The sequence below is a fragment of the Nannobrachium achirus genome (assembly GCF_963921795.1).
Source record: "Nannobrachium achirus genome assembly, chromosome: 5".
Classification (NCBI taxonomy): domain Eukaryota; kingdom Metazoa; phylum Chordata; class Actinopteri; order Myctophiformes; family Myctophidae; genus Nannobrachium; species Nannobrachium achirus.
The window spans coordinates 516,726-529,018 of NC_137814.1; the positions used below are offsets into that span (position 1 = coordinate 516,726).

The following is a 12,293-nucleotide window of genomic DNA, read 5'->3' on the forward strand; positions in this document are numbered from 1 at the left end:
TACCATTTAGACACATTGACATTGACATGTTGCATAATAAATACAAACATACAAAAATCTCAGTGTAAACCAGCCGGAGTTAGCTTAGAGCTAAATTTCATCCGTTGTCCTCAGCTAAAACAAGAAACAAAACAAGACTAACAATAACAAGAACAAAACAGTACAGGGCGAACAACAACACAACAAGAATAAGGTGCTTGGCGCAATAGATTGCCTAGTGCGACAAAGTGCTTAGTGCCAGAAGTAAGCTAAAAACTATATAGGAGAAACTAGCCTGGCAGAGTAATTCGTACCGGCATCAAATAGTTCTTAAATGGCCCGCGGGCCGCCTATTGGAGAACCCTGGTCTACGTGGAGACATTCATTCACAAACAGTCTTCTTGACTCAACCTGCCTGGAAGCTAAGAATTAAACCTCCTCCCAGAACAGCTGGAGTCGTTCCTTTTAACTTTGTTCTTGACGACTCAGAAAACGGAGGAAGTGTTTGAACAAAACGCCTTTCAGAGCAGAACGGCTGTTTGACACGTCATTATTATGGGATGGAAGAGAAGTCAACGGCTGTTTGACACATATGCATTATTATGGGATGTCTGCTCCCCCCCTCTCTCTCCCTTTTACACTTTAGGTCAGAGGTCTTCAACGTTTTCAGGCCAAGGACCCCTTAGTTGAGAGAGGGATGAAGCAGGGACCCCTTAGTTACAGTTTACAGTTTACAGTTTAGGCATTTAGCAGACGCTTTTAATCCAAAGAGACTTACAATAAGCAGATAATACAGTACTATAATAACAAGATAACATGTCAGAACATCAACAACAATATAACAAATGCATATGAATATCAATCTAAAACAATAAAATCAGTAAAGAATTGAGAGAGAGATGAAGCAGGGACCCCTTAGCTGAGAGAGATGAAGCAGGGACCCCTTAGTTGAGAGAGAGATGAAGCAGGGGCCCCTTAGTTGAGAGAGAGAGATGAAGCAGGGACCCCTTAGCTGAGAGAGAGATGAAGCAGGGACCCCTTAGTTGAGAGAGAGATGAAGCAGGGACCCCTTAGTTGAGAGAGAGATGAAGCAGGGAGCCCTTAGCTGAGAGAGATGAAGCAGGGACCCCTTAGTTGAGAGAAATGAAGCAGGGACCCCTTAGTTGAGAGAGAGATGAAGCAGGGACCCCCACAACCTGTTCATAGATTCCATATAGTTTCATTGTTTGACAGCACAATCATCAGTGTATTTTGGATTCATGTCAATTTGTGTTTTCAGATATTTAACCACTTGAACCGTCATCTCTTAATAAACTTGACCTTTCACTCTGTACTTAGTCTGCTCTTTTCCCCCTCTACACCAAACCTCTTTGCCGAAACTGCGAGGCGTTGTGAGCTTGTAGATCTGCTATGTTTGGCTAAGGTTCTCAGAATATATGGACACCCTCCAAAAATGTGTTTTGCAAGAATTGGCCTCATGGTGGCGCAAGAAGAGGGCAGAGGGCAGAAATTAGGTTGTGGTTTGGCAGCCAAGGAGTGTGTGTGCAAAGTTTGGCATGGATCGGGGCAACGGTGGCGGAGATATGAGCAGGGGAAAAGTGTGACGTGTGACATGTGACTGACTGACAGACTGACTGACAGCCGGTGGAGGTCTTTGCCATCTATAGACTGTAATACCAGTAAGACTCCTTAATGGGGAGAGAAGCAACCGTTAGACCGTTTTATCCAAGGGTCTTTACATTCTGCCAGTCACACAGCGATGGCAGAGGAAACCATGCAAGGCACCAACCCAGGGACGTGCTGGGCCCCTGATTCAGCCCGGGAAAAAGAGATGGAGAGATCTCTCTCTATAGCGCTGCTGCTGCTACTCAAAGATTTGTGACAAAGTGACAAGCCAGTGGGCCAATTACATGAGTTATATTTTGTCGTTGTCGGGTGGAAACCTTCCGCTTGTTTTGTATTTATCATTTTAAAAATGATTTAAACTAGTGAAAACAGCCGATCTACAAGCACACAACGCCTCGCGGTGCGAGGCGTTGTGTGCTTGTAGATCTGCTGTTTTCACTACTTTTGTGCGACGGCCTTGTATGATGAAGCAGGGCTTTGCTTTTGCGAAGAAATGTATACATTTGAAACTTGGAGATACGAGATTTCTGCCCGACAGTGACGACTTACTTTGTTGGCCGCCCAGCCCCCAAAATGGAACGAAGGCCAAAACATTTTTTTTCTCCCTAATGGCCGGCCAGGACCGGCCGGGAATGAACCGGCCGTTCGGGAGTTGTCCCGCTTTTCCCAGTGGCCAGCACGTCCCTGCACCAACCTGCTCACCGGGAGCAACCAGGGGTTCAGAGTCTTGCTCAAGGACTCTTCAACATGTACACAGGAGGAGCTGGGAATTGAACCGCCGACCAACGGATCATTGGCCAATTAACCTGCTCTACTTCCTGAGCTGCAGCCGCCTCGTAAGCTGCAGTGTAGCATATTAAACATCATGAAAATACAACATGACCCACAAATGAAATGAAAATGCATGAAATGCACTCTAGAACAGGGGTGGGCAACTGTGATAAAGGAGAGGGCCACTACATTTTCACACTCACTCCAGAGGGCCACAATGCATACATAGCAAAAATAGCAGATCTACAAGCTCAAAACGTGTTTTGAGCTTGCAGATCTGCTATTTTTGCTATTTTTGAATGGGAATCTTCTTTTTTCTAAAAAAATCAAATGCATTTATATGTTCTTATGTTAACTTTATGAACTTAAATACAAATACATTGGACATAAAAAATACAATAATATTGTAATACTAGTCATTAAGCTACAAATATGGACTGAAGTAATTAAAGCTGGTCATTTTTCCATATTTGTAATGAATTGTAACAGCTGAAATCAATAATATATCAGTATTCCAATATCAACCTGTGGGCCGCATTAGGTGAAGGTGGGGGCCGCATGTATAGTATGGTATAGAAAGTTGCATAGAAATCAGAAACTACACTATTAAAATAAAACTTCCTCTTACAGTAAACAATGTCAGGATTCAACAAGAGGAGGTTCAGATCATGATGGGCTGTTGTAGGGTTGGTCAGGCTCTGAAGATATGGAGGATGAGTCATAGTTTATAGCAGGGGTCTTCAACAGGAGGTCCGGGACCCCTAGGAGTCCTCAGAGTTACTACAGGGGGTCCTCCAAATCTTTGTGTGATAGAAACTTTTTTTCCCCCGCTTTCTTATCAACTTGAACCCTAGCTTCCATATTCTGAGAACCTTAGCCAAAAATAGCAGATCTACAAGCTCACAACGCCTCGCGGTGCAAGGCGTTGTGTGCTTGTAGATCGGCTATTTTCGGCAAAGAGCTTTGGAGGGGGGGAAAGAGCAGACTAAGTACAGTGAAAGGTCAAGTTTATTAAGTATTGACGGTTCAAGTGGTTAAATATCTGAAAACACACATTGACATGAATCCAAAATACACTGATGATTGTGCTGTCAAACAATGAAACTATATGGAATCTATGAACAGGTTGTGGGGGTCCCTGCTTCATCTCTCTCTCAACTAAGGGGTCCCTGCTTCATCTCTCTCTCAACTAAGGGGTCCCTGCTTCATCTCTCTCAGCTAAGGGGTCCCTGCTTCATCTCTCTCAGCTAAGGGGTCCCTGCTTCATCTCTCTCTCAACTAAGGGGTCCCTGCTTCATCTCTCTCTCAGCTAAGGGGTCCTTGGCCTGAAAGTATGGAGGTGTCATCATAGTCATAATAATCACATGTCTCTGGTAGCTTATTGTAGGCCGACTGGAGCAAAGATACCTTTATGATCCCAAGGGGGAAAATCAGTTGCCCAAGCAGGCTGTAATTCAGCTGTCATTGAACCACAGCAGCATGTATTAGGATGGTATGTGTGTGTGTGTGTATGTATGTCATTATTACAGGTATGTATGTGTGTGTGTAATTACCTGTGTGTGTGTGTGTGTGTGTGTGTGTGTGTGTGTGTGTGTGTGTGTGTGTGTGTGTGTGTGTGTGTGTGTGTGTGTGTGTGTGTGTGTGTGTGTGTAATTAGATGTGTGTAATCATTGCTCCAACCAGGTGTGTAATGATGGTTTCACACCTCTGGAATGGAAGAGATGGACATCAATAATACATGATCACAGGGGCGTAATGGGTATGGCAGGGGTGTGCAGCTGCCATACCCTGGGTCCAGGGTATGGCAGGGGTATGCAGCTGCCATACCCTGGGTCCAGGGGGGGAGAATAAAAGTTAGTTCTAAATATGAATCCATGAATGTCTCTTTGTCTATCTGTGCTGGTTAATGCAACATGTAACAAAATGGTCACTTTAACAAGGTATTGTAATTATAATATTATAGGTAGGCCTATATATAATGATATATTACTTCTTCTTAAAATAAATGTATCATATCTGTTGCTAAGGTATGGCAACATGACTGGTGTCTTGCATGTGTGTGAAGGCGCGCGTGCAAGACACCAGTCATGTTGCCATACCTTAGCTTTTTCTGAACTGACCCCACTGCATGATCAATGGTGTAAAGTAACTCAGTACATTTACTTAAGTACTGTACTTAAGTACACTATTGAAGTATTTGTACTTTACTTGAGTATTTCCAATTTCCGATACTTTTACTTATTTATTTGAAAAATGTGAAAACTTCAGTTGCTTTGCAGACATAAATTATAATATTATAAAACACACATAATCCACTTTAGCCCTGTTTTCATACCTAGTATACCTAGTTTGAAAATAGCCGATCCACAAGCTTGTAGATCTGCTATTTTAAAACATTTTGTACTTTTACTTTTTCATTGATTGATTGATTGAAGACTTTATTGTCAGTTTGCATAGGAAAAGGTACAGTTTCATGACGGTACAGTTCACTGGTACAAGATCAACTAAAAGGAGATCCTAGGAAAGCACTTGGCTTATTTCCACAGGAAACCATTGAAGTATCTCATATATAACATTGAATGACAGACGGATAGAACACAGTACTATGCAGTAGGTATAGTCAGGAAAAAAACAAGAAACAAAAACAAAAAAACAGTAAGTATAGCCTATACAAAGAAGGGTCACAGACACATGCAAACTTGACCCACTTTAATTACTTCAGTCGACTGTATATTAGAATCTTCTTGATTCTAATATACAACTAGAAATACTGTTCCTTCGAAACAGTGTGGGCTCGCTTCCACCCAAAAAATAATAGTAAAAGGTGTCAAGGTCCCAGGCAATGCTCTCTTTCATTTTACTGACGGGCCCAGTCCGGCCTGTTCGAAGTGGAGTGGTGAATCTGAGCAGCTATACCCTGTGTGTGTATGTACTGTACTGTACTGTACTGTACTGTACTGTACTGTACTGTACTGTACTGTACCTTACTGTGCTGTACTGTACCTTACTGTACTGTACTTCGCTGTACTCTACTGTACCTTACTGTACTGTACTCTACTGCACTTTACTGTACTTTACTGTACACTACTGTACCTTACTGTACTGTACTTTACTGTACCTTACTTTACTGTACCTTACTGTACTGTACTTTACTGTACCTTACTGTACTGTACTTTACTGTACTCTGCTGTACCTTACTGTACTGTACTCTGCTGTACCGTACTGTATTGTACTTTACTGTACCTTACTGTACTGTACTTTAATGTACTCTACTGTACCTTACTATACCTTACTGTACTGTACTTTAATGTACTCTACTGTACCTTAGTGTACCTTACTGTACTTTAATGTACTCTACTGTACCTTACTGTACTGTACTTAAATGTACTCTACTGTACCTTACTGTACTGTATCTTACTGTACTGTACTCTACTGTACCTTACTGTACACTACTGTATTGTACCTTACTGTACTGTACCTTACTGTACTTTACTGTACTCTACCTTACCTATCTGTACTGTACTGTACAGTACATATTCTATGTGTTCCTATATCTATGAATTATATGTGTCCCCCCCCCCCCCCCCCTTCCCTCTTGTAACCTGAGACTTTGGTGATGATTATGACACTTCGCTCTACAGAAATTTGTATTAATAATAAAATCTGCAAAGTAACAAATAACTAAAGCTGTCAAATTCTGTAATTGTAGCGGAGTAGAAGTAATACAAATGAAAAGCCTGTCAACTGATCTCCCTGACAACCAACAACAACCAACACAATGACTGACTGTCCCCTCAGGCCACTGGGACCTACAGTAACATCCTTAAATTCTATAGCCTGAAGGGACAGTCCGCCATTCCACTGGTTGCCGTCGGTTGCCAGGGACATATCACAACCAATCAGGATCCTAAAACTTGATTCTTTTAAAGTAAAATTTCTCTAAAACTACAAAACATTTCAAAATGAAAAATACAAGCACACGTGTCCACAGTAAGCTGAACACATAACCATTTGAATGGTGTTGAAAGGTGTAAGTGTGTAGGAGTTGAATCGCGCCAAAGTTTTGAGGAGATACTGACTGACTGACTATAAATAATGAAGATAACATACGTGTGCTCGCCTTCCAGGCGAGCCCACAACTAGTCTTTTTTATGTCCAATACATTTGTGATTAAGTTCATAAAGTAAGAAGTACAAAGAACCTTTATTATTTAAAAGGAAACATGGCACTGATTTGTGTATTTTTGCTCTCAAAGAGATTCTAGAAAAATACAGTAGACAGAACTCTACTATGTTTGTGTCTTTTATTGATGCTTCTCGGGCGTTTGATCGCATTAATCACGAGAAGTTGTTTTTGAAATTGACACAAAGAGAGGTCCCTAGTTACTTAGTCAGAATTTTGGTGTTCTGGTATGCTCACCAGACGATGAGTGTAAAATGGGGGAAGTCAATCTCTCCTTCCTTTCGTGTAACTAATGGAGTCCGTCAAGGAGGAATTCTGTCCCCTTTTCTTTTTAATGTTTATATGAATGATCTATCTCTGATGTTAAATGCATGTAGAACTGGGTGTAGGATTGGTGACTCACTAATTAATCACCTGATGTATGCAGATGATTTGGTCATATTTAGTCCGTACAGTGCGGATCTCCAACAGCTTCTGAGTGTATGCTCACAGTATGGCCTTGGCCTACACACAATGCTAAAAAGAGTAAAATCATGATTATCAGAAGTAGGGAAGACAGACAGACAATCTACCTTCCCTGACTTCAATCTAGCTGGCTCTACCCTAAATGTATGTAGCGAGATTACTTATTTGGGTCATATTATCTCCAATGACCTGTCAGATGACAAGGACATCTATAGACAGCGGCGGAAGCTGTATGCCCAAGCCAACATGCTGTGTCGCAAATTTAGCATGTGCTCTGTACCTGTGAAGATATCTCTTTTTAGATCCTTTCGTACACCACTGTATACTGCCCAGCTTTGGTGTCGCTACAGACAAGGCAGCATCAGACGTCTCACAGTGGCCTATAATGACTGTATGAGGCTGCTGTTAAGAGAAGCTCCAGTGCGAGCCAGATGTTTGTCAGTGTGGGGGTTCCCACCTGCTCTGCTGTGCTACGCAACCTTATGTACAGGTTTATGTGTAGGGCATCTGAGTGACTGAGTCAGTTAACCTCATGTACAGGTTTATGTGTAGGGCATCTGAGTCAGTTAATGACATCATTGCTGTTATAGGTTCTCATCTAGACTGTGGAACCATTGGCGCACATGTCTGTATGTCAGGAACTGAATGTTTGGGCTTGGTGCTCTGTGCTATTATTTTGATTTTTTTATTACTTGTTCTTGTATTGTTTTATTGTATGTGACTGATATGGATCGAATTGAAATAAAGATTGAATTGAACCTGTAGCCTACATATGCATTTGAAAAAATAAAAAAAAATAAAAAAAAATAAAATCCTTTTCAGGATACCAATTAAATAATTAGCAAAAATAGCAGATCTACAAGCTCAAAACGCATCACAGTGCGACACTATAAATGCATTGTGGCCCTCTGGAGTATATGTGAAAATATAGTGGCCCTCTGGAGTATATGTGAAAATATAGTGGCCCTCTGGAGTATATGTGAAAATATAGTGGCCCTCTCATGCAGCATCAAAGTTGCCCAGCCCTGCTCTAACTGGGTGAATGTAATGAATGTGTGTGTGAATGTAATGCACAATCTATGTAAAGCGCCTTGGATACAATCTGGGGACCCCCCAAAATAATCCTATTTGAACTGGGGACCCCCCACCCCACCCTGACGAGCACTAAGAGTTGAGGCATTACATTTTGTGTAATACGGCTCTATTGTGAAAATAGCAGATCTCTGCGTTGCAAGGCGTTGTGAGCTTGTAGATCTGCTATTTTCTGCTTCTAAGATTTGACAATTAAATTTGGTCAATGTTTAATTTGTCATTTTAGAGGTAGTAAAAAGTCCTTAAATTGTCACTTTAGAAATGTGCAGATACCCTCTATACACTTAACCTTTATGTTGGTTTGTTTACTGTTGAGTGAGAAAACAAATGTTTCACATTAAGTTAAACATCTGGGGACCCCCTCCCCAAAATAATGTGGGGACCCCCCGCCCCCGCCCCCTGGGGGTCCCGATCCACAGGTTGGGAACCACTAATAAAACATGCGTTAACCCTAACCCTCCCCAGTAGGGGTCACTGTAGGCCTGAATCTGCACTGTTCTCAGACGGAAGTGAACAGAACACAGAAGAAGAGATGGGATTTATGGTTCTCTGAAGTGAGCCGGATCTCTGGGATCCGTTCCTTTCAAAGAGCCGTTCAAAAGACTGGTTCATTTTAGTTACTTTGTAGATTATGATTACAAATTAGGCTACTTAAACCCTGTATACATTTCTGCCATCTCAAAATAGCAGATCTACAAGCTCACAATGCATTGTGAGCTTGTAGATCTGCTATTTTCTAATGGTTTTTCTACATTTTATTCATTGGAAAACTTGAGAAAAGGGACATTAGGAATAATGAGGAGTACCTTCTTGATACTTTAGGTACACGTTGATACCAACACTTTTGTACTTTTACACAAGTGCATTTATATTCCGAACGTCTACTTTCGTCAGAGTATTTCTACATTGCAGTGTTGATACTTTTATATAAGTAAAGAAAGTTTGTACTTTTTCCACAACTGTTCATTTAGAAATGAACCCAACTGTGAACCTAGCCTGACACTCAGCCTGAATTGACATTTCGTTTCACTTCATTATTCAGTCTGAACTCGGTTCCGCCCAGTAGGTTAGTCGAGTGGCCTTCCTAAAAGCTATCCTTCAAGCTTAGAATCATGTTTATAAATAAGAATAAGAGATAATAATAAGTATAGCTATATAGCTATTCTGCATTTAGTCATCTACTATAAAGACTATTATCCATAACACTTAAGTAGGAGATAAATAAATAGGACTGGTAACGTACTGTATAACATACATCCAAAGTACCGATATCCACTCACAACCAACCACATCCCTAACTTACAACCAGTGAGTGGCTTAAATGTGTTAATAAAAACTTTGTTAGTTGTCTCTTGAAAGAGCAAGGGCTCGTAAAATCTCTTATATGTTGTGGCAAGCAATTCCAAAAATGAGGACCTCTGTATTTTATGGAAAATTGAGCAGGCCTGACACTGAATTGACATTTCGTTTCACTTCATTATTCAAAAAAATTAAAGGGGTGTGGCTAGCGATTCAGGGTCTGGAACTAGGCGACTGTGAACCGGATCCCATCGTTCATTTCAAAGAGCCGTTCAAAAGACTCGATTCGTTCTCGAACGTCCCACCTCTACACAGAAGAACAGGCTCAGAGCTTCCAGCGTCATCAGCGTCCATTCGGTCACCACGGTTTTATTAATAACACATTATTTTGTAATATCATTTTAGTATCAAACTGTCCTCTCTGTTTCTGCGTTAGCGGATCATCCGTGGTGTTGTGACGTCATTATAACCAGGTAATGAAAGCAGCCGTTATTCTGTCATTCTAACGGTCCGTTATGTTTAACGGTCTAACGGCCGCTGCTAGCAGCAGCAGCAGCAGCAGCAGATCTACAAGCTGTCGACGCGTAGCGACGAGACGCGTCCACAGCTTGTAGATCTGCTGTTTGTTCTGTCCTCAGGCTGTTGTTATGGTGTCATCATAATGGAGCATAAAGACTGCTTTGTTGTTGGACTTCACATGATATATAAATCACTATGCTACACTATAACACTATACAATATACTATACATGATCTATATATCTATATATGCTACACTATAACACTATACAATATAATATACATGATCTATATATCTATATATCTATAGGCCTATATGCTACACTATAACACTATACAATATAATATAAACGGTTCACATGATCTATAAATCACTATGCTACACTATAACACTAATATACTATACATGATCTATATATCACTATAACACTATACAATATACTATACATGATCTATATATCTATATATGCTACACTATAACACTATACAATATAATATACATGATCTATATATCTATATATCTATATATGCTACACTATAACACTATACAATATAATATACATGATCTATATATCTATATATCTATATATGCTACACTATAACACTATACAATATAATATACATGATCTATATATCTATATATCTATATATGCTACACTATAACACTATACAATATACTATACATGATCTATATATCTATATATCTATAGGCCTATATGCTACACTATAACACTATAACACTATACAATATAATATAAACGGTTCACATGATCTATAAATCACTATGCTACACTATAACACTAATATACTATACATGATCTATATATCACTATAACACTATACAATATACTATACATGATCTATATATCTATATATCTATATATGCTACACTATAACACTATACAATATAATATACATGATCTATATATCTATATATCTATATATGCTACACTATAACACTATACAATATACTATACATGATCTATATATCTATATATCTATATATGCTACACTATAACACTATACAATATAATATACATGATCTATATATCTATATATGCTACACTATAACACTATACAATATAATATACATGATCTATATATCACTATGCTACACTATAACACTATACAATACCATACATGATCTATATATCACTATGCTACACTATAACACTAATATACTATACATGATCTATCTATATATGCTACACTATAACACTATACAATATAATATACATGATCTATATATCTATATATGCTACACTATAACACTATACAATATAATATACATGATCTATATATCTATATATGCTACACTATAACACTATACAATATACTATACATGATCTATATATCACTATAACACAATACAATATAATATAAACTGTTCACATGATCTATATATCACTATGCTACACTATAACACTAATATACTATACATGATCTATATATCACTATAACACAATACAATATAATATAAACTGTTCACATGATCTATAAATCACTATGCTACACTATAACACTAATATACTATACATGATCTATATATCACTATAACACAATACAATATAATATAAACTGTTCACATGATCTATATATCACTATGCTACACTATAACACTAATATACTATACATGATCTATATATCACTATAACACAATACAATATAATATAAACTGTTCACATGATCTATATATCTATATATCTATAGGCCTATATGCTACACTATAACACTATAACACAATACAATATAATATAAACTGTTCACATGATCTATAAATCACTATGCTACACTATAACACTAATATACTATACATGATCTATATATCACTATAACACAATACAATATAATATAAACTGTTCACATGATCTATATATCACTATGCTACACTATAACACTATACAATATACTATACATGATCTATATATCTATATATGCTACACTATAACACTATACAATATACTATACATGATCTATATATCTATATATCTATATATGCTACACTATAACACTATACAATATACTATACATGATCTATATATCACTATAACACAATACAATATAATATAAACTGTTCACATGATCTATATATCACTATGCTACACTATAACACTAATATACTATACATGATCTATATATCACTATAACACAATACAATATAATATAAACTGTTCACATGATCTATATATCACTATGCTACACTATAACACTATACAATATAATATACATGATCTATATATCTATATATGCTACACTATAACACTATACAATATACTATACATGATCTATATATCTATATATCTATATATGCTACACTATAACACTATACAATATACTATACATGATCTATATATCTATATA

The 12,293-nt window shown here is 38.1% G+C and overlaps 1 protein-coding gene across 5 annotated transcripts in view; it reads left to right on the forward strand.

Annotated features, from left to right (window-relative positions):
• The first annotated feature begins 9,751 nt into the window (after window positions 1–9,751).
• LOC308286181 (dynein, cytoplasmic 1, intermediate chain 2a-like) overlaps window positions 9,752–12,293 on the forward strand; it is a 40,852-nt gene continuing 38,310 nt past the window's right edge. For all 5 annotated transcript variants that reach the window (XM_080727137.1, XM_080727139.1, XM_080727141.1 and 2 more), the window contains exon 1: window positions 9,752–9,887. The gene's annotated coding sequence lies outside the window, so the exon portion shown is untranslated. The remainder of the gene's footprint in view (window positions 9,888–12,293) is intronic.